We start from the raw sequence: 23,333 nt of genomic DNA on the forward strand, positions 1-23,333 counted from the left end.
GGGCACAGCTGAGCTGAGGGCCCAGCTCTACACTGTGTGTTCTGAGGCCACAAAAGGAGGGGCTCACAGTTCTTTCCTTGTGCCCCAAAGTTTTTCCTATCTCATGAGTGAGACAAGATTCATACCCAGGAAACAGATAGGGACCACTGGGCTCGAGGCACACCTGTATGGGTACCCACTCTTCCCAGGGTGCAGGCTTGCTTGGAGAGGGTCAGTGTGTCTCTGTGTTGGCAGCAGAACTTCACTGAGGGAAGGAACTTTTCCGGGTCTTGCAGATTTTGTAGAGTAGGATAGACAGGACACTGCGGGAGGGTGTTTAGGTCAGGGCAATGGCTTGACTAAGATGAGGAGGATCAGAAATGACCATAGCTTATTGAGTGGGGAAACAAAGGAGTCCAGACCATGTGCCATTGGGGGAGGGAGGGAGTCCTGGGAGTTAGTCATGGCAGGGCGCGAAGAGGGGCCATTACAGAATTAGGTCTAGGAGCTAGTGGCTAGTGAAGGCATTGGGGTCACTTGGCTAGTGGTCAAACGCTAACATGTGAGAGTGTGTGCATGAGTGAACGCATGAGTGAATATGAGTGTGTGTGCGCGTGTGTATATGTAGGAGTGTGTGCTCAGAGATTCTATACAAGCATTTGAATAACTGGGTGGGAATGTTTTATGTGTATGAGAGAGTGTGCAAACATCTGTGTGTGTGTACATGAGAGTGTGTTAGTGTGAGTGTGTTTGGCTGTGAAATGGGTATATTTGATTGAGAGGGAGCTTTGCGAATGTGTGTGAGGGAGTATATGTGGGTATGGTAGTGTGTGTCTGTCAGTCTTTGCTCTTGTGCAAAGGTGTGTTTGTGTGTGTTCTATGGGGCTTGGACAATCTGTGTTCTTGCCCAGTGTGGCAGAAGAGGCAGCAGGAGCTGCGGGTGGGCGCAGAGGAGGGTGGGAAGGCTCTGCTGGGATCCTGGGAAGGGGAGCTGAGAGCCCCGCCCTTCCTGGCGCTTAGTTGAGGTGCCGTCCTGGGCCTGGAGCCAGGGCAGGGATGCTGAGACAGGGAGGGCCTCCAAGTGAGCCCCCTATTCTGCCTGTGCAGTCTTGCCTTTTGGGTGACAGGTGGACACCAGGGGGACCCCAGGGAAGGGAGAGAAGCTACTCTAGGAGCTCAGAGCCATCATGTTTGGGCTGTGACCCAAACCAGCCCCACCTCACTGCCTGCCACCTTCCACCCCGTGGCTCTGAGGCTGCCCCCTCCCCATTTCCTGGGTGTGGCCTTTGTGGCAGGGGAGAGCCTCATGGTGTTTGTGTGCTGTATGATCCATGGGGCCCCTGGTGCCATGACCCCTGGGTAGGGAGGGCAGCCATGGAGCTGCATGTTGGGTGATGTTGTCCACGGTCCATCTTAGCTCACCTGGACTGGGCAAAGATCCTTGGTCCCTGAGGTCCCCTCTGTAAGAAAATCTCTGTCCCACGGAGAGGTCAGCTGGGCCAGAGACCCATGTGACATTCTGTAATGCCTAGCTATCCAAAACATTTCCTAGGACAATAACCCCCTTTTACTCAGCAGGGTACTTAAAAGCTTCCTGGGAGTTTATCTGTTGGAGAATTAGAAGGTGAGGTCCTGCCTTAGGCTGCATTGAGGCCTGGGTCTTCCCCCAGAGCCTCCACTCGAGGGTCTGGGTATCTTGTCCTTTCCTATTCCTCTGTCCTCCCCACTGTCTGTGGGGCTGGCCCCCACACCTCCTGCGTCCTGCTCTCTGCCAGAGCTTCACTGGCTTAGGTTCTGGGTCTGCTGGTGTTGGGGGGGGTCCCACGGAGGTGTCATGTGTCTGCTGCAGGCCCAGCCCAGGTCAGGTGCCCCTCCCTTCTGCCCTTGCCTGAGAAGGCCCTGCACGCTGCTCTGCTCTGGGTGGAGGTGGCGGTGGGGAGGGCTCCCGCCCTGCCTGCATCCGGGTGGGCCTGGCTGTCTTCAAGCAGTTGGGCTCCAGCTGCAAACTCCCAAACACATACTTTGGGAGGTCAGCCTGGCCTGCGGCTAGGGCATTCCATTATTACGGTGACATATCTTTGAACATGCTGCAATTCCTGCACCCCTGGCTCAGGCCCCAGTCTCAGAGCTGGGCCTGACTCCTCTCCCTGCTTCTTTCCTAACCCTCCCTGGAAGTGCTCAGCCCTAGACTGGTTCCTAGGTAGGAACAGGAGGTACTGATGCAGGGAGGCTGTGCCTGGAATCCCTCCCTTGCAGTCATTCTGCCTAAGCGCTACCCTCAGCTCTCCTTTTCAAATGTAAATTCCCTTGGGGAGTAACTTAGGAGCTTCTCTATACCTAAGGGAGGGAGACTTTTTATGTCTTCTCCTCCAACTGTGGGCTCATGAAGAACATGAGGGAGCCTTAGGAAGGAAGAAACCAGTGTTAGCCTACTTTATGGTTTTTTTTCCTCCCCTGATCTAGCCCTGTCCCTCCTTCTGATTTCAACAGCCCTATCTACAAAAAGTCTTTTATAGATGTTCTATTTTGAAATATTGAAAATGGCACCTAGATAAAGTGGCCAGGAAAAAAGATTCTGGGTTAGGATAGATAGATCTGTTTTTTAGCCCCTGCCTGGCTATTATTTGCTGGGTGACAATCAACAAATCTCTTAACCTCTCTGAGCCGCATTTCCTCAAGCTACCACATCACCATTACCAAGCCTTCTCCTGTTTGTGCCGTGGGGCCTTTGTATGTCATCTGCCTGCATTTAGGGACAAGGGCATCCTCACCTGTGGTTGGGAACCCTGCTGCCTGCCGGACTGGAGGAGAGGTGTGCTGTCTGATGCGTGTGCAGATGTACTGAAGTGAGAATGGTGGCAGTCACCAGCCCTACACATGGGCCCCTGGCCTGACTGCTGCTTCTGAGTCCAGGGGATGTGCAAAGCTGAGGCTGGTTGGAGGAGCCTCCATGGGCTCCACTGGTTGAATGCTTTCCACCCAAGGAGGCAGCTCCTTTCCCCAAACTCATCATCTTTTGCATAATAAAAGGGTCAGAATTCTGGAAAGGATTCACTACAGTGGAGATGGTTGCTTTTTTTCTTTTTTTTTTCCTATTACGTGTCATTTTTAATGTAAATTCTTTTTTAAATTCATTTCAATAAATTTAGGAAGTATAAATGTTTTTTTGTTACATGGATGACTTGTATAGTGGTGAAAACAGGGCTTTTACTATACCTGTCACCTGAATAGTGTACCTTGTACCCAATCAGTAATTTTTCATCCTACACCTCCTCCTACCCTCCTCCCTTCTGAGTCTCCAATGTCTGTTATACCACTCTATGTGACCATGCATAGCCATTGCTTAGCTCCCACTTATAAGTGAAAACATGCAGTATTTGTTTTTCCATTCCTGAGTTACTTCACTTAAGATAATGGCCTTCAATTCCATCCAAGATGCTAAAAAAGACATTATTTCATTCTTTTTTATGGCTGAGTAGTATTCCATGGTGTATTTATACCACATTTTCTTTATCCATTCATAAATTGATGGGTACTTAGATTGATTCCATATCATTGCAATTGTGAATTGTGCTGCTGTTTGCCAATGGTATGATCTTATATCTAGAAAACCCCAAAGACTCCTCCAAAAGACTCCTAGAATTGATAAATGAATTCAGTAAAGTCTCAGGTTACACAAATTAATAATGTACACAAATTAATTAATGTATACAAATCAGCAGCATTTCTATGTGTTAATAACAACTAAGCTGACAGTCAAATCGAGAACTTAATACTATTTACAATAGCTACAAAAAAAAAAACAAAAACCTAAGACTATACTTAACCAAAGAGTTGAAAGATCTCTACAAGGAGAACTACACAACACTAATGAAGGAAATAATAGATGACACAAATAAATGGAAAACATCTGACACTTATGGGTCAGAAGAATCAATATTGTTAAAATGTCTATACTGCCTAAAGTGATTTACAGATTCAATGCAATTCCCATCAAAATACCAATGTCATTTTTTACAGAATTAGGAAAAAATCGTAAATTTCATATGGAGTTAAAAAAGAGCCCAAATAATCAAAGCAATCCTAAGCAAAAAGAATAAATCTGGAGGCATCATGTTACCCAACTACAAAACAGCATGCTATTGGTATAAAAGCAGACACATAGATTAGTGGAATGGAGTAGAGAGCCCAGAAACAAAACCATTTACCTACAACTAACTGATCTTCAACAAAGCAGACAAAAATATACACTCGGGAAAGGACACCCTATTCAATAAATGGTGCTGGGAAAATTGGATAGCCACATGCAGAAGAATGAAACTAGATCCCTATCTCTTACCATATACAAAAATTAACTCAAGATGGATTAAAGACTTAAATGTAAGACCTGAAACCATAAAAATTCTAGAAGAAAATCTAGGAAAAACTCTTCTGGACATTGGCCTAGGCAAAGAATTTATAACTAAGATCCCAAAAGCAAATACAACAAAAACAAAAATAAATAAATGGAACTTTAAAAAGCTTCTTACAGCATAAGATATAATCAACAGAGTAAATAGACAACCCTACAGAGTGGTAAAAAATATTTGCAAACTATACATCCAACAAAGGACTAACATCCAGAATCTACAAGGAACTAAAATCAGCAAGAAAAATGACCCCATTAAAAAACAGGCAAAAGACATGAACAGATGTTTTTCAAAAGCAAGTAGACAACTGGTCAACAAACATGAAAAAATGTTCAGTATCACCAGTTATCAGGGAAATGCAATTTAAAACCACAATGAGATACCACCTTACCCCTGTCAGAATAGCCATTATTAAAAAGTCAAAAAACAATAGATGCTGGCGTGGATGCAGTGAAAAGGAAGTACTATACACTGTTGATGGGAATCTAGATTATAATAGTACAAACTCAATGGAAAACAGTATAGAGATTCTTCAAAGAAGTAAAAGTAGACCTACCATTCGATCCAGCAATCCCACTACTGGGTATCTACCCAAAGGCAAAGAACTCATCTTATAAAAAAAGACACCTGCTTTTTTCTTTTGAGCAAAGGCAACTCATTTATTAAACATTTGCTACCAACTGTATGCTTTACTTGCTTATTTCATCCTCATGACAAAACAAGTATTTGTACTTTCAATTTATAGGTGAGAAAACTGAGGCTCAGAGAGGTTAAATAACTTGCCTGGAGGTATTCAAGAAGGAATTGGCTGGAATAGGATTTGAACCCAGGTGTGTCATACTTCATGTCTTATTGTTTCTTTGGGACTATCTGCTATCCAATCAGGTATTCACTCAGAAATTTCTCCCGTGGTATCTTTGCCTTCTCCATCAGGGCTTATGAGCAGCTGTTGCAGCACTTTCTTTTGCCTAGCACATTAGATCTCAGGCTTTCCTGGGGTCCTCTGGTCTGGGAGAAAGGGGTTGGTCATCTTCTCCCCATGATGGAGTTAGGGGTGTAGGATGTCACTCCAGCCCAGAAGGGTTGAGTTTTAAAAGAAAAGTTCAAAGAAGGCAATGCTTAATCTAGGGGAAAGATACTTTGTTGGTGAATTTTCAGGCATCAGAGAAGGTAGAAGAGCTTGATTCATACAATGTGACTTTTCCAGACTCTTAGATGACATTGAAGCCAGTCTTTTCCTAACTGTGGGCTAGCCTCCTTTGGCTGAATTTCAGAAAACTTCTTTTCCACTGTTCCTTCCCCATCTAGAATTCTCATGCACATGCACAAGTCATAGTCTTATCAAATAAAAAAGGACATGGTGAAGTTTCAAAAAATGCAAAAGTGATCATGTATGTGGAGAGGTGGGTCCTAGTCCTGGCCCCTGATTGGGATCCTGGTGGCCTTGGGCAGTGCTTGTCCCTTCTCTGGATTTTAGTATCTTTATATGTAAAATGTGTAGGTTGGACCAGTTAGGACTTTCTTGTTGGCAAATGACAAAAATCCAACCAAATTGGTCTAGGTAGAGAAGGGAATTGTATTGACTCACGTAAGTGAGAATCCCAGAGTAGCTCTGGCATCATGCATGGAATGATGTAGGGGCTCCCTCCCACATGTGATCAGAAATCATTCTCTATCTCTGTTTCCCCCTGACTGCCTGTTTTCTTAGATGTCCTAATAGAGAGGAAACCACACTCTCCCTGTCACGCCTGCAGTGTTAGGAGTAGCTCTGAACCAATCACTGTAGCTGGAATGGAATGTGCTGATTGGCCAGGCCAAGGTCATGTGACCTCTACTGGCTGAGAGTGGGAGGGATGGAGGGTGGCTCCATCCAAACCACACAACCTGAGTGGGGGCAGGGCTGTTAGAAAAGGGAAGATTCTTTTCCCCTGTTGGGCAGACCCCAACCACTACCACCTACCACTACTAGTTTAGTGATTTTTAATCTCTGCTCTGAAGAACCCAGACCTCTGACGAAAAACTTTAGAGATATCTATAAATGGCGAAGCATTTTCAAAAATAAATAAGTATTTAAATAGTCTGAGGAAACTGTGTATCACTTTAGGCTGATTTCCTATTGGGATTTCACATAAATTTTCATTTCGATAAGTCTTTTTTGATTTTGGTGATAAAAAAACCTGGAAACTTTTGGAATAGATGATATCAAAGGTTTCCATTTAGAATGTTCTAGTGGATTATATGTCAAAGTGAATTAATTTTTTTCAGTTAGTAGCACGTTACGTAGTAAATCTTCAGCCTTGCTCTGCCTTGTTCCTTCTCCCAAATGATCCTTCTGGCTTTATTAACATCTCTGTCAAGCTAGGTCAAGTCTGCCCTCCCATTGACCCCAAGAACCCACCAGTTTCATGCTTTACAAATACTCTTACAGATGCAAGAGGACACAACTTTTAGTACAAGCACAAACCAGGTGCTGGTTCTTGCCTTCATCAGCCTGATTGCTGAGTTGCTTAGAAATGGAGGTATTAATACTTCATAAATACCATTTTCTGGTCTAAATGACATGGGGCAAAAAAAAAAAAAAAAAAGGAGCTCTCAGGGATGGGCTGATCCTAACATTTGGGTCCCCAGAGCAAGAGTACAAATGTGCAAATGGAGGTCCTCATATCACCTCTGTATATTTATAAGTTATAAACCAAGCTGACAAAGTAAAATAAAATATGTTTTTCTCCTCCTACCTTGACAAATGCACCTTTGTAATGACCTAGAAGGCCAGGTTTAAATTTAGAATTCTCAGACTACTCAGAATGCTGCACTACAGTGTAGTAGCATAGGGTGAGCTGGCCCCCACCAATGGCCCAGCCTTGTTCCCTTCCCACCCTGGCTTGCCCCTGCTCTATGCAGGGTATCACATGCAGGCGTGTGGACACCCTACTCACCATCCAGGTTCAGTAGACACCTCTCCCTAAACAGTCATTCTTGGCCATCTCATGGGCCTAGAGGTACACACACCAGTGGCTCATTTTGCCATTGGAGGACAGAACCAGGAAGAAGCTCACCCAGGCCTGAAAGAAGGCTGAGGGAATACTGGTTCTGAGTATCTGGAATGTGTTCTAGAAGGAGGTTACATGTTGTTGGTTATGTCCCGTTGTTCCTGCAAACTCCTCACCCCGGGAGCAGGGCAGCAGCCAGAGAAGGGCCAGAGCAGAGCCATCTAAAGTAGGGGTTCCAAGGCAGGAGTTTGCCTGGGTCTAAGAGCAACAGGGCTCAGGTGGGTGGGGATGGACTTGGGGTGACAGAGTCTAGGACCCTCAGAAACAGAGTTCCTCAGATGGAGACCTAAGAACTGTGATGACTGTCCTTGGGGATTGACCCCTAGTTGGTTATCAATGTTACCATTCAGTGTTACCAGTTACATCCAGGGCTTGGATCATATACAGGAGATATTGCAGGTTCAGTTCCAGACTACTTCAATAAAGTGAATATTTCAATAAAGTGAGTCATATGAATTTTTGGTATCCCAATGTATATAAAAGTTTTGTTTATATTATACTGTAGTCTATTAAATGTTCAATAGCATAATGTCTAAGAAAACAATATACATACCTTAATTAAAAATACTTTATTGCTAAAAAATGCTAATGACCATCTGAGCCTTTAGCATGTTGTAATCTTTTTTTTATTTTTTACTTTTTTTTTGTTGGAGACAAGGTCTCGCTGCATTGCCCCAGCTGGAGTACAGTGGCATCATCGTAGCTCACTGCAGCCTCTAACTCCTGGGCTCAAGTGATCATCCTGTCTAGCCTCTTGAGTAGCTGGGACTACAGGTATGCACCACCACATCCAGCTAATTTTTCTATTTTTTGTAGAGACAAGGTTTCGCTCTTGTTCAGGCTGGTCTTGAACTTCTGTGCTCACGTGATCCTACCTGCCTTGGCTTCCCAAAGTGCTAGGATTATTTGGTCAGCAAGTTGTAATCTTTTTGCTGGTGAAGAGTCTTTCCTTGAAGTTGATGGCTGCTGACTGATCAGGGTGGTGGTTGCTGAAGGTTGGGGTGGCTGTGGCAATTTCTTAAAATAAGACAAGAGTGAAGTTTGCTGCATCAATTGACTCTTCCTTTCACGTCCTTTCACAAAAGATTTCTCTGTAGCTCTTTGAAGCATTTTATCCACAGTAGAACATCTTCCAAAATTGTAGTCAGTCCTCTCAAATTCTGCCAGTGCTTTATCAACTAAGTTTATGTAATATTCTGAATCCGCTGTTGTCATTTCAATAATGTTCACAGTATCTTCATCGGGAGTAGATTCCACCTCAAGAAACCACTTTTTTTTTTTTTGCCTTTCATAAGAAGCAACTCCTTATCTATTCAAGTTTGATCATGAGATTGCAACAATTTAGTCACATCCTCAGGCTCCAGTTCTAATTCTAGTTCCCTTGCTATTTCCACCACGTATATAGTTACTTCCTCCACTGAAGTCCTGAACCCTTCAAAGTCATCCATGAGGGTTGGAATCAACTTCTTCCAAATTCCTGTTAATGTTGATATTTTGACCTCTCCCATGAATCATGAGTGTTCTTAATGGCATTGAGAATGGTGAATCTTTTCAAGAAGGTTTTCAATTTTCTTTTCCCAGATCTGTCATAGGAATGACTTTCTATGGCAGTTATAGCTTTATGAAATGTGTATCTTAAATAGTAAGACTTTAAAGTTGAAATTACTCTTTGATCCATGAGCTATAGGATGTATATTGTGTTAGCAAGCATGAAAGCAACATTAATCTCCTTGTACATCTCCATCAGAGCTCTTGAAGACCAGGTGCATTGTCAATGAGCAATGATATTTTGAAAGGAATCTTTTTTTCTCAGCGGTAGGTCTCAACAATAGGCTTAAAATATTTAGTAAACCATGCTGTAAACACATGTGCTGTCATCCAGGCTTTGTTGTTCCATTTATTGAACTTAAGTAGAGTAGACTTAGCATAATTCTTCAGGGTCCAAGGATTTTCAGAATGGTAGATGAGAATTGGCTTCACCTTAAAGTCATCAACTGCATTAGTCCCTATCAAGAGGGCCAGCCTGTCCTTTGAAGCCAGGCATTGACTTCTAGCTATGAAAGTCCTAGATGGCGTCTTCTTCCAATATAAGGCTGTTTGTCTACATTGAAAATCTGTTGTTTAGTGTAGCCACCTTCATCAAAGATCTTAGCTAGATCTTCTGGGTAACTTGCTACAGCTTTTACATCAACACTTTCTGCTTCACCTTGCACTTTTATATTATGGAGACAGCTTCTTTCCTTAAACCTCAGGAACCAATCTCTGATAGCTTCCAACTTTTCTTTGCAACTTCCTTACCTCTCTCAGCCTTCATAAAATTGAAGGGAATTAGGGCTTTGCTCTGGATAAGGTTTTGGCTTAAGGGAATATTGTGTCTGGTTTGATCTTCTATCCAGACCACCAGAATTTTCTCGATCTTAGCAAGAGGGCTGTTTCACTTTCTTATCATTTCTGTGTTCACCTTTTCTTTTTTTGGAGACAAGGTCTTGCTCTTTCACTTGGGCTAGAGTGCAGTGGCCCAATCCTAGCTCACTGCAGCCTCAAAATCCTGGGTTTTAGTGATCCTCCTCCCTCAGCTTTTTGAGTAATTTGGACTATAGGTACATGTCACTGTGCTTGGCTAATTTTTTTTTTTTTGTAGAGACAGGGTCTTGCTATGTTGCTCAGGCTGGTCTTGGACTTCTGGCCTCAAGCGATCCTCCCGCTTTGACCTCCCAAAGTGCTGGGATTACACGTGTGAGCCACTGTGCCCAGCCTGGAGTCACACTTTTAATACCCTTCAAGGACTTTTCTTTTGCATTCACAACTGGGCTGTTTGGCACAAGAAGCTTAGCTTTCTGTCTGTTTTGTCTTTCAACATGCCTTCTTCACTAAGCTTAAGCGCTTCTAGAGTTTGATTGAAAGTGAGAAATGTGTGACTCTTCTTTTACTTGAACATGTAAAGGCCATTGTGGTATTATTAACTGGCCTAATTTCAATATTATTGGGTCTCAGGGAATAGGGAGGCCTGAGGAGAGAGAAAAAGAGAGAGATGGGGGAATGGCCAGTTGATGGAGCAGCCAGAACACACACAACATTTATTAAGTTTGCCATCTAATATGGATTCGTGGCATCCCAAAATGATTATGATAGTAACATCAAAGATCACTGATCATAGATCACCATAACAGATATAATAATAGTGAAAAAGTTTTGAGATATTGCAAGAATTACCAAAATATGACACAAACACGAATTGAGCATATGATGTTGGAAAATCACGCTAATATTAAATAGAATTACTTGATGTAGGGTTGCCACAAGCCCTCAATTTGTATTATAAAAAGTGTAATATCTGTAAAGTGCAATAAAACCAAGCTCAATAAAACAAGATATGCCTGTATTGGCAATGGTCCACAGTAGTTGCATCTCAGCTAGTTGTTAACAATAGCAGAGTAATAGGATGGTACATTGGAGGTTTCAGCTGAGCTGCTGAGATAAAATTGAGATTAAATACCAATGTTAGTGGTGAGGCAGAGCAGGATGTGCATTTTTCAAAGGAAATCCTAGAGAATTTGTTTCATGACTCTAAAAACCCCTCACCTGGTGGAAGTTGTAGAAGAAAGGAAGATTGTAGTGAGGAGGATTTTAGAGAAAGCCACTGGAATGGGGAAGTGGGGTGGTGTTTGCCCTCACCTCAGGACGGTGGGAAGGGCTTCAAGGCACTCAGAGAGCCCAGAAGGGTCATATGGCCTGTGGCAGCAAGCAGGGAGTTGTACTTGGCATTTTCAGAATTTGTGAGCGCTTCCTGTGGACCAAACTGAGTCATGTACACGAGAACCTGTCTGGAGCCATTTGGACTGCTGCCCAAGAGGGGCTGCATGAAAGGGGTCACTGAAATCAACTCCACCACATGGTGAATGCAGACCTCATCTCTGGCCTTAGGGAATTGTCTTCCTGTTCCCAAACATCTCTTTCCTCTTCTCTGCCAGGATGCTGGGCATGATCCCCTCAGCAAGTTTGGGGGCAGAGCTTGCTAGTTACCCCCAAGATCTAGTTTATTCTCATTCCACAGCAAAAATATTTGTAGCTGGGCACATGGCTATGTAGCTGGAGACTATATTTCTTAGCTTTCCTTGAAGCTAAGGGGTGACCTTGTCACTAAGTTCTAATCAGTGAATTCTGAGCAGAAGAGATATATGAGGGATGTGCTGGTAATTCTTTAACAACCAGCTCTCCAGAGAAAGTAAAGCCCTGATTGTAATGTTTGCCAATTTCCATGGTGTAAATATTTCACCATGGCTGATTTCAGGCTAGAAATGTGGATTGGAGGCCGGGCGCGGTGGCTCATGCCTGTAATCCTAGCACTCTGGGAGGCTGAGGCGGGCAGATCATTTGAGCTCAGGAGTTCGAAACCAGCCTGAGCAAGAGCGAGACCCTATCTCTACTAAAAATAGAAAAAAGTTAGCTGGACAATTAAAAAATATATATAGAAAAAATTAGTTGGGCATGGTGGCGCATGCCTCTAGTCCCAGCTACTCGGGAGGCTGAGGCAGAAGGATTGTTTGCTTGAGGCCAGGAGTTTGAGGTTTCCGTGAGCTAGGCTGATGCCATGGCACTCTAGTCCAGGCAACAGAGCGAGACTCTGTCTTAAAAAAAAAAAAATGTGTGGATTGGGAAGAGATATGCACAATCATCTCTTGGAGCCAGTGGATCCAGCACACCATTGGAGCAGCTTCCGGCTCATGCCCTTAAAGGGCTCAGGCATGTCCTTTTTCGCTCTCCTTCCATGCTGGCTGGAACACAGACATGGCAGAGAGTCATCCTGTGCCATGCAGATGAGAGCAACACTCCAGGATGGCAGACCGACAAGAGAAAAGGTGCCTGGGCAGCAGGGACTTTGGGAGCAGAGAAGCCATTCTGGCTTACACATTTACATGAGGGCAAAATAAATGTCTACCTTAAGTCATTTTGATTTTACCTGAGTGATTCACACATAGCTGAATCTATGAAATTTAATTCACCTTGGAGCTCATTAAAACAGAAAGGTTGTCTTTCAGCAGCTTCAGGGGAGGTGGTGGGAAGGAAGGGGAGGGGAGGAAAACACGGACTTCCTGTCTCAATGAATCTTGCTGCCTAACTTGCTTGTAATCCACCTGTCCACCAGGCTGTGGATTTCCAGAGAGACCATCATGCCTAGAAAGTGTACTGCTCACATCCTAGTCGTCAGAGATAAGCGACAGATCCCGGTTTGGCCTCACTTTGCTTCATGGAGAGAATGGGCTTGACCTTTTCTTATGCTAACAGAGCTCAGTTACTGTCTCTCTCCCCACCTCTGCCTTGTCTCTGTCTTGGTCTGTGTGTCCTTCCAGTCACAGCATCCCACAATATTCCTCGTGACCACCCAGCCACCCTGCGAGGTTGAATGACTGAGGACCCTTCTCACTACCTGGCAGATGAGCAAACCAGACTTTCTTCCTCTTGTAATCTCTTGTTTAATAGTCTGACTGGGCTCTGAGCAGGCAAGGATCATGTCTGGTCTGTTTGCCATTGCAGCCTCAGTGCCTGGTTCGGTGCCTGCTTTGGGGCCGGAACTCAATGAATATTTGTTGCTTCCCTCAATGAAAAAAATCCTCGTTATAGACAGGGGTTTGCAGAACTCAAGCTGGAACTGTAGTTCTAAGCCTGGTATACTTTCAAATGTAAGAATTTTTGGCAGCATATTGGAGGTGTGAAAAGATTCAAACCAATACTAAACAAACCAGTAGGAACTACATCAGACACTATGGTGTGTCCTAGACCATCACGAGGCCCCCAGAGCAGACCACACGTGATCCCTTATGCATAGCATTCCTTTACAGGTGTGCTTACTGCCCCAATGGGGCCTCATACTCGGTCACGGGCACACTTATTGTGAGTGGCAGTGGAGGCTCCATCTTTCTTTGATGCCAGCCTGACAGGCAACCTTCTCAACACTTAAAACTGTTCCTACCTCTGGTCATACAACCTGCCCAATTCTGAACCAAACCAGAATCTTCTCTTTTTGGAATTGAGCTATTCCTTTAAGCAGGTTATAGGTTAGACCAGTGGTTCTCAACTTGGGCTGATTTTGTCCCTTTCCTTCCCCAGGGGACATTTGGCAATGTTTGGAGACACTTTTGATTGTCATAATTGGAGAGCAGGTGCTACTGGCATCTAGTGGTTAGAGGCCAGGAATACTGCTAAACATCCTGCAATGTAGAGGACAGCCCCCTGCGGCAAAGCAGACTGTAACAAAAATTATCCGTCCCAAACATCAATGGTGGAGAGGTTGAGAGACCCTGGATTAGAATTTGCAGCCTCTAGGGATGGGGAGCCCCGGCAGAATTTGTAGTAGCAGAGGCAGCAGCAGGTCTTCTGCCGTCAGAATCAGCCTCTTTCTCTCCTCAGGGGGTTTCTACAAATACGCCTCCTTGCCAGGGCAGTCCTGGGGGCAATCACCCTGAATAGGCAGTGGCTGACTTAGCTCCTGGTTTCTGGAGTGGCCTGTAAGCCGTGCTGACTGACTTGTAGCTGGCAGGAATGTTGTCGGCACGGCCTGCCTGCATGGCCATTTGGAAGATGCATCAAGAGGTAAAAAACGAACAAAAACCCCTAAAACTACCTTCCCTTTAGCCTAATAACTCCTTTTCTAGGAATAAAACCAAAGTAAATAATTGGAGAAATACATAAAATTTTATCTTCAGGGATATTCGTGGCCACGTTGTTTATAGTAGCAGTAGACAGGAGGAGACAGTGTGTTGTGATACATTCATAGAACACTTGTGCCTTCAGGGTTGCATTTAGCTGCAAGGAACCAGAAATGTGACCACAGTGGCTTTGACAAACAGGGGTTTATTTATCGCCTTAACAAGAAGCCAGAAGTAGGCAGTTCCAGGCTGATGCTGTAGCCGGAGAATGGCAGTAAGAACCCAAGCTCCATCTGATTTTGTGCTTCCATTCTTTAGGTCAGAAGATGGCTGCTGCCCCTCCAGATGTGACTTTATAGAGAGGAAGAAAAGGCAAAAAGGCATGAAATGAGTCTACCCGTTTTTATAAACTTTACCTGAAGACCTACCCAGTGATTTCTGCTTTCATTTGTTGGCCACGACTGTGTCTCATGGCCATACCTAGCTGCAAAGGAGTCTGGGAAGGTAAGAATTTTTGGCTTTCCAGCTTCTTTAATAAGGAAGTTAAGGGAGTAGGAGGTTGTAAAACCAAATGCTGCAGAGTAGCCAATCTGCTGTGTCTGCCAGAACAAAGCAGACTTTAGAAATTGTTTAGTAATATGGAAAATTTCAGGCAAAGTTTAGTAAAATAAGATACAAAATTATAGCCACAATATTATTCTATTTTTTTTTTTTTTTTTTTGTGGAGATGGAGGTCTCGTTATGTTGCCCAGGCTGGTCTCAAACTCCTGGCCTCAAGCGATCCTCCCACCTTGGCCTCCCAAAATGCTGGTAATACAGGCTTGAGCCACCTCACCCAGCCTAATTTTTAGAACAAATGATGTCTTTACATTTGACACAAAAAAATCTTGGGGAATATACATAAAATATAATAGCAATTATTTGGGAATGATAAAATTTTTTAACTTCATGTGTTCTCTCTCTCTCTACACATACACACACACACACACACGTGCACATTTTTAAAAGCACCCTTTTAAAACAAATGAAGTTTTGTTTTTCAACCCTGAAACTAGCAAATCTTTATGAAAATACCTGAGGCCAGACCCCTTCCCAGATTTTAGAACTGCTGGGCTTTCAGGAACTGGGGCTGGTCTGGGGAGAGGCAGTCAACAACAGCAGTGGGATTCCAGAAGACCTTCCTCAGGCTGCTCCTGGGAGCCTTCTTGTATAGAACTTCACCCCTGTGTCTGTGTCAACGGGACAGATGCGCTCCCACGGAAAGATCTCTCGCTAAGCTGTCATCAGTCACTCCACTTAGGAGGAGAGAGGTTCCTGTGTCTCTCTGAGAGGTAGAGGCCTTTGACCCCGGGGAGAGGGAGTAAGCCAAAGAGGAATCTCCAAGGCAGGAGTGGAGATTTTTAAAGACTGAAGTGAGGAAAACAGACAGGTGATGGGCTGTCCTTCTGTCCTTGGCTGGGGCTGCCTTGACTACTCCTCACTCATTAGCAGTATGACTTGGAAAGTTATCAAAGTGCTGTGTGCCTCCGTTTCCTCACTAAAAATGGAGACAATATTAATAATAGGGTCTATATTAGGTTCGTTGTGAGGAATAGGTGAATTAATACACGAAAGAGCACAGCACAGGGTCTGGCTAGCCAAGTCAATAAAATGTCAAGTTCTATGAATATTAAATTTTTGTGCAGATCAAAAGAAATAAAGTACTTAAAATGACAGGTAGATACAACATATACAATAAGTGTGTCAGTGTCTACCTTGATACGTGTGGCACCTGCCTCATTTACTCCTGGGTTGGATAGAGGAGAAAACTAAGGCCTAGAGAATGAAAAAGGAATTTTCGAAGGTCGCACAGTGAGAGTGGGGCAAATCCAGGTTGTAAACACAGGTTTCCTGTCTTCCAGCAAGGACCAGGATACACACAGCAAACGTCTTGGAAAACTTAAAACAAGTATAGGGGGAAGTTGGCAAAGCACCTGGGGACAGGAGCCCCCCAGCACCCGGGGTGGGAAATGGGCCTTGGGAAAGGCTGAGAAGGCACTTGGCACCACACGAATCCCCCCATTTCTGTCCCCGGGGAAGGGCACATGGGGCCTCCCTCCGGCATCCTGTCAGCCTCAGGTAGCCCTTCTCTGGGGACAGACCAGGTGTCCCTGAGCCATTTCAGAGCTGGTCTCTCCTGGAATGAGAGGAATGCTCCTGGCTGCACTTGGTGCCCTGAACAGTCACTGACTTTTGTTCTCCATGTGCTGTTCTCTCAGGCTCAGCCCGGGCTGGCTGCCTGCATTGGCTTGGGCGATAGACAGCCCCAGAGCCCCACCACCTGGCCTTTCTCAGGGGCCTGGCCGGGAAGCCAGATGTAAAGTGAAATTCATCAGCCATTGGCATCAAAGGCACTGAACTGATGTCACAGCTCCTGGGCCACTGGGGACCATTTGCTGACAGGCTGACTTTGGAGGGAGACAGCTTTGGGGAAGCCTGGTTGGCCCCAGCTTCCCACCCAGGGCTGATGGCCATAAGACTAGCCTCCTCTTGGGAGGCATACAGCCACATGGTGTGTGGTTTCAGGGCTGCCACACAAAATATACTGTTCCAGGGTTGCCGGGCAGACCCTGAGGTTGGTTGGGCCAGGCCCAAGATGCTTTTGGTGTGGTGAATGGAAATAAATGTAGTGTGAAACCGTTTTGAGCATTTTGCAAAGCTGATCAGAAAGCCGATGTTTAACCAAAATTAGTGTATTAGGTTATCTAAGGCAGTTTGGCATTTGGCTGAAATTGCACTATCCCTGTGTGGTCCCATGAGTTAGCGCAGCTTAGTCACCAGTGCTGATTAGTTTTGATTCACTTTGATGACATCATTAGAATTCCTAAAATATTGGGAGGAATAATAAGAGAGGTCCTTTATGGTGAGAAGGTAGTGACCCCCATATTCCATCACCCCTGAGGTTCTTTCTGCTTCTGAGATTCCAGTACTAAAATTGATTCATTTTTTTTAGTTGTACAAAATTCTATTTCAGCAAATCAGTAAACGTTTATCGGGCATGTATAAATATGCCAGGCTCTGTTCTAGGTGCTTGAGATGTATCATAAACAAAAGAGACAAAGATTCCTGACTTTATGATAATTGCATTCTGTTGGCAACAAATATAAGAAATAAAGAAAAAAAATATAAAAATATTTAAAGATGAAAACTGCTATGGCCAGAAAAGGAGAGCAGAGTAAAGGGGGATGGAGGGTGTCATGAAGTTTTAAGTGGATGACTTTGTGAGAGGATAACATCTGAGCAGAGACCAAAGGTGGTGAGTGAGAAAGCCTTGTGGATTTCTGGGGGAAGAGCATCCCAGGAAGAGGGAAAAGCTCATGCAAAGGCCATATCATGGCAGGAAGGTGCCTGGCATGTTCAAAGAAGAGCAAACAGACCAGCATGGCTGGAGATGAGGTCAGGGAGGTAACAGCAGTGAGGTTGGTGGGAGGACCTATAGCCACATATGCCTTGGAAGGTCCTTGGCTTTCCCTCAGAATGAACTGGGGAGACATTTGCTGGGTTTTGGCCAATAGTGGGTTACGGTCTGACTTACTCTTTGAAAAAATGACTGTGACTTCTGGGCTGATAATAGACTATAACAGGGCCAGGATTGTGCCAAGGAGGCTATTGCTGGAATCCAGGAAATTATAAATGACATTTTAAAATCTGGTTCACATAAATTTAACTTCTTAGGACAGGATTTATATTTAGTGGCCCGTGTCTGAAAGCTGAAACATGTAATAGAAAACATTTTTTTATTTTTATAAATTTAAGGGGTACATGTACGGTTCTGTTCCATGGATATATTGCTTAGTGGTGAAGTCTAGGTTTTTAGTGTAACCATCACCTGAATAACATACATTCTACCCACTAAGTAAATTCTCATCCCTCCCCCCTCCCACTCTTCCATGCTTCCAAGTCTCCATTGTCTATTATTCCACAATCTGTGTACTTGTGTACACATTATTTAGCTATCATTTATAAGTGAGAAAACATGTGAAGTTTGATTTTCTGTTTCTGACTTATTTTACTTAAGATGATGGCCTCCAGTTCCATTCATGTTATGCACAAGACATGATTTCATTCTTTTTGATGGCTGAATAGTATCTACTGTATATATATACCACGTTTTCTTTATCCAGTCATTCATTGATGGACACTTAGGTTGATTCCATATCTTTGCTATGGTGACTAATACTGCAATAAACATATGGATGAAAGTATCTTTTTGATATAATTATTTCTTGTCCTCAGTAGTGGAATTCTGGGATTGAATGGTAGTTCTATTTTTAGTACTTAGAGAAATCTTCATACTGTTTTCCACAGAGGTTGTACTAATTTACATTCCTACCAACAGTGTATAAGCATTCCCTTTTCTTCACAATCTTGCCAATATCTGTTATTTTTTGACTTTTTAATAGCCATTCTGACTGGTGTAAGATGATATCTCATCGTGATTTTAATTTGCATTTATATGCAAAAATGTTGAGCATTTTTTCATATGCTTTTTGGCCATTTGTATGTCTTCTTTTAAAAAATGTCTGTTCATGTCCTTTGCCCACTTTTTAATGGGGTTGATTTTTGTTATTGTTGAGTTGTTTGAGTTCCTTATGAATTCTGGATATCAGTCCCCTGTCAGATTATATAGTTTGCAAATATTTTCTCCCATTCTGCAGTTTGTTCACTCTGTTGATTATTTCTTTTGCTGTGCAGAAGCTTTGTAGTTTAATTACATCCTGTTCATCTATTTTTTTGTTGTTGTTGCTTCTACTTTTGAAGTCTTAGACATGAATTCTTTGCCTAGACCAGTGTCCAGAAGAGTTTTCTCTAGATTTTCTTCTAGTATTTTTATAGTTTTAGGTTTTACATTTAAGTCTTTAATCCATTTTGAGTTGATTTTTGTATATGGTGAGAGATAGGGGTCCAGTTTCATTCTTCTGTATATGGTAATCCAATGTTCCCAGCAGCATTTGTTATAAAGGGCATCCTTTCCCCATTGTATGCTTTATTGGCTTTGTCAAAGATCAGTTTGCTGTAGATATGTGGCTTTATTTCTGGGTTCTCTATTCTGTTGCATTGATCTACATGTCTATTTTTATACCAGTGTCATGCTGTTTTGGTTACTATAGCCTTGTAGTATGATTGCTTTGGCTGTTCGGGTTTTTTTTTTTTTGGTTGCATATGAATTTTAGGATTTTTTTTCTAATTCTATGAAAAATGATGTTAGCATTTTGATAGGGATTGCATTAAATCTGTAGATTGCTATGGGCAGTATCATCATTTTAGTGATATTATTCTAGTCCATGAGCATGGGATATTTTTCCATTTGTTTGTGTCCTCTTCAATTTCTTTCGTCAGTGTTTTGTAGTTTTCCTTGTAGAGATCATTCACCTCCTTGGTTTGGTTAAATATATTGCTAGGTATTTTATTTTTTTGTGGCTAGTGTAAATGGGATTAATTTTTTTTGGTGGAGGGGTAAGGGGACAGAGTCTCACTGTGTTGCTCAGGCTGCAGTGCAGTGGTCTGATCATAGCTCACTGTAACCTCAAATTCCTGGGCTCAAGCAGTCTTCCTGCCTCAGCCCATGCCCAGCTACTTCTTTCCTTTTTTTTTGGCAGAGACAAGGGTCTCACTATGTTGTCCAGGCTGGTCTCAAACTCCTGGCCTCAGAAGATTCTCCCACCTCAACCTCCCAAAGTGCTGGGATTTGAGGCATGAACCACCATGCCCAGCCAGGGATTGACTTCTTGATTTGGTTCTCAGTTTGATTGTTATTGGTGTATTGAAATACTGTTGGTTTTTTGTATGTTGATTTTGTATCTGCAACTTTATTGAATTCATTTATCAAATCTAAGAGTTTTTTTTTGAGGCGTCTTTATGGTTGTCTAAGTATATGATCATATCATTGGTAAACAGAGATAACTTGACTTCCCTTTTTCTGATTTGGATGCTTTTTATTTTTTTCTCTTGCTTAATTGTTCTGGCTAGGACTTCCAGTACTATGTTGAATAGAAGTGGAGAAAGTGGGCATCCTTGTCTTGTTCAAGATTTTAGGCAGATTGCTTTAAACTTTTCCCCATTCAGTATGATGTTGGCTGTGGGTTTGTCATATATAGCTTTTATTATTTTGAGGTATGTTCCTTTTAGGCCTAATTTGTTGAGGATTTTTGTCCTGAAGGATGCTGGGTTTTATCAAATGCTTTTTTCTGCATCTACTGAGATGATAATATGGTTTTTGTCCTTAATTCTGTTTATGTAATAAATCACATTTATTGATTTGCAGATGTTGAACCATCCTTGCATTCCAGGAATAAAACCTACTTGATCATGGTGTATTATCTTTTTGATATGCTGTTGGATTCTGTTTGCTTGTATTTTTTTGAGGATAATTGCTTCTATGTTCATCACATATATTGGTCTGTAGTTTTCTTTTTCGTTGTGCCCTTGTCTGACTTTGGTACCAGGATGATACTGGCTTTGTAGAATGAGTTAGGGAGGATTTCTTCCTCCTCAATATTTTGCAACAGTTTGAGGAGGATTGGTACCAATTTTACTTTATATGTTTGGTAGAATTTAGCTGTGAGTCTGTCTGGTCCTGGGCTTTTTTTTTTATTGGGAGATTTTTTTATTATGATTCAATCTCACTACTTGTTACTGGTCTATTCAGGATTTCAATTTCTTCCTGGTTCAATCTTGGGAGGTTTCATGTTTACAGGAATTTGTTTATTTTCTCTATGTTTTCTAGTTTATGAGCATATAGTTGTTCATAATAGTCTCAAATGAGCTTTTATATTTCTGTGGTATTAGTTATAATGTCTCCTTTTCATTTCTGATTATGTTTATTTGGATTTCATCTCTTCTTCATTAGTCTAGCTAGTGGCTTATCAATTTTTTTTTTTTTTTTTTGAGATAGAGTCTCACTCTCTTTCCTGGTGCGAGTGCCGTGGCGTCATCCTAGCTCACAGCAACCTCAAACTCCTGGGCTCAGGCAATCCTACTGTCTCAGCCTCCCAAGTAGCTGGGATTACAGGCATGCGCCACCATGCCCGGCTAATTTTTTCTACATGTATTTTTAGCTGTCCAATTAATTTATTTCCATTTTTTGGTAGAGACGGGGTCTTGCTCTTGCTCAGGCTGGTCTCGAACTCCTGAGCTCAGAACGATCCGCCCGCCTCGGCCTCCCAGAGTGCTAGGATTACAGGTGTGAGCCACCGCGCCCGGCCTAAATTTTGTTTATCTTTTTGAAGAACCAATTTTTCCTTTCATTGATCATTTGTATTGTTTATTGGTCTCAATTTCATTTAGTTCTACTCTGATCTTTGTTATTTCCTTTCTTCTGATAGCTTTGGGTTTTGTTTGTTCTTGTTTTTTAGTTCCTTGAAGTGCAACCTTAGGTTGTTAGTTTCTGATCTTTCTATTTTTTTATGTAAATATTTAATGCTATAAACTTCCCTTTTAGCACTTCTTTTGCTGTGTCTCAGAGGTTTTGGTATGTTGTGTTTCCATTTTCATTTGTTTCAAAAAATTTTTAAATTTTCATCTTAATTTCATCATTGACCCAAAGATTATTCAGGAATGTTTGTTTAATTTCTATGTATTTGAATAGTTTTGAGAGTTCCTCTTGGTATTGATTTCTAGTTTTATCCTGCTAGAAGTCTGAGAAGGTTCTTGATATAATTTTGATTTTTTGAAATTTATTGAGACTTGTTTTATGGCCTAACGTATGGTCTATCTTGGAGATTTTCCATGTGCTGCTGAGAAGAATGTACATTCTGCAGTTGTTGGATGTAATGTCCTGTAAATGTCTGTTAGGTCCATTTGGTCTAAAGTCCAATTTAAGTCCAGGGTTTCTTTGTTTATTTTCTGTCTTGAAGATCTGTCTAGTTTTGTGAGTGGGGTGTTGAAGTCCCCCACTATTATTGTGTTGCTGTCTATCTCTTTCTTTAGGTCTAGTAATATTTGTTTTATGAAACTGGGTGCTCTGGTGTTGGGTGCATATATATTTAGGATTGTTCATCTTCTTATTGAATTGATCCCTTTATCACTGTATAATGACATTCTTTGTTTTTTTCCCCACTGTTTCTGTTTTAAAGTCTATTTTATCTGATATAAATACAGCTGTTCCTGTTAGCTTTTGGTTTCCATTTGTGTGGAATATCTTTTTCCATCCCTTTACCTTCAGTCTATAAGTGTCTTTACAGGTAAGGTGAGTTTCTTATAAACAGCATATAGTTGGTTCATATTTTGTTTTATACATTCTGCCAACCTATATCTTTTAAGTATAGCATTTAATCCATTTACTTTCAAGGTTTATATTGATATGTGAGGTTTTGTTCCTGTCATAATGTTAATTGTTATCTAGTTGTTTTGTAGATTCTTTGTTTTCTTTCCCCCCCTGTTTGTGGTTTTGGATTGGTAGAATTCTTTCATGTTGCCTTGATTTCTTTGTCTTCTTTCCTTGTGTAATTGTTTCATAAGACCTGTGAGTTTTATACTTTTATGTGTTTTTATGGTGGCAAATATTGACCTTTTGTTTCCCTATTTAGAACTTATTCAAGCATTTCTTGTAGGGCCAGTCTAGTGGTGATGAATTTCCTCAGCATTTGCTTATCTGGGAAAGACTATTTCTCCTTCTTTTATAAAGCTTATTCTGACAGCATATAAAATTCATCATTGACAATTTCTTTGTTTAAGCACCTTGAAAATCAGATCCCTATGTCTTCTGGCTTGTAAGGTTTCTGCTTAGAAGTCTACTGTTAGTCTGATGGGGTTTCCTTTATAGGTGACCAGATACTTTTCTCTCACTGATTTTAGGATTTTTTCCTTCACAGTGACTTCAGACAGACTGATGACTATATGTCGTGGTGGAGTCCATCTAGCAATGTATTTTTCTGGTGTTCGCTGGTTCTCTTGTATCTGGATGTCTAAATTTCTTGCTAGACTAGGGAAGTTTTCATCAATTATTTCCTTAAGTAGGTTTTCTAAACTTTTTAATTTTCTTCTCCTTTAGGAATACCAAAGATTTGTAAGTTGCTTCATGTAGTCCCATACTTCTCGACGGCTTTGTTCATTCCATTTATTCTTTTTCTTTATTTTTGTCTGACTGGATTAATTCAAAAAACCTGCCTTCAAGTTCTGAGAGTCTCTCTTCTGCTTGGTCTAATCTATTGGTGAAGCTTTCAACTATATTTTGTAATTCTTTCAATGAATTTTTCTTTATTTCCAGA

The sequence above is a fragment of the Propithecus coquereli genome, unplaced genomic scaffold (genome assembly GCF_000956105.1).
Source record: "Propithecus coquereli isolate 6110/MARCELLA unplaced genomic scaffold, Pcoq_1.0 Scaffold12, whole genome shotgun sequence".
In the NCBI taxonomy this organism is placed as follows: domain Eukaryota; kingdom Metazoa; phylum Chordata; class Mammalia; order Primates; family Indriidae; genus Propithecus; species Propithecus coquereli.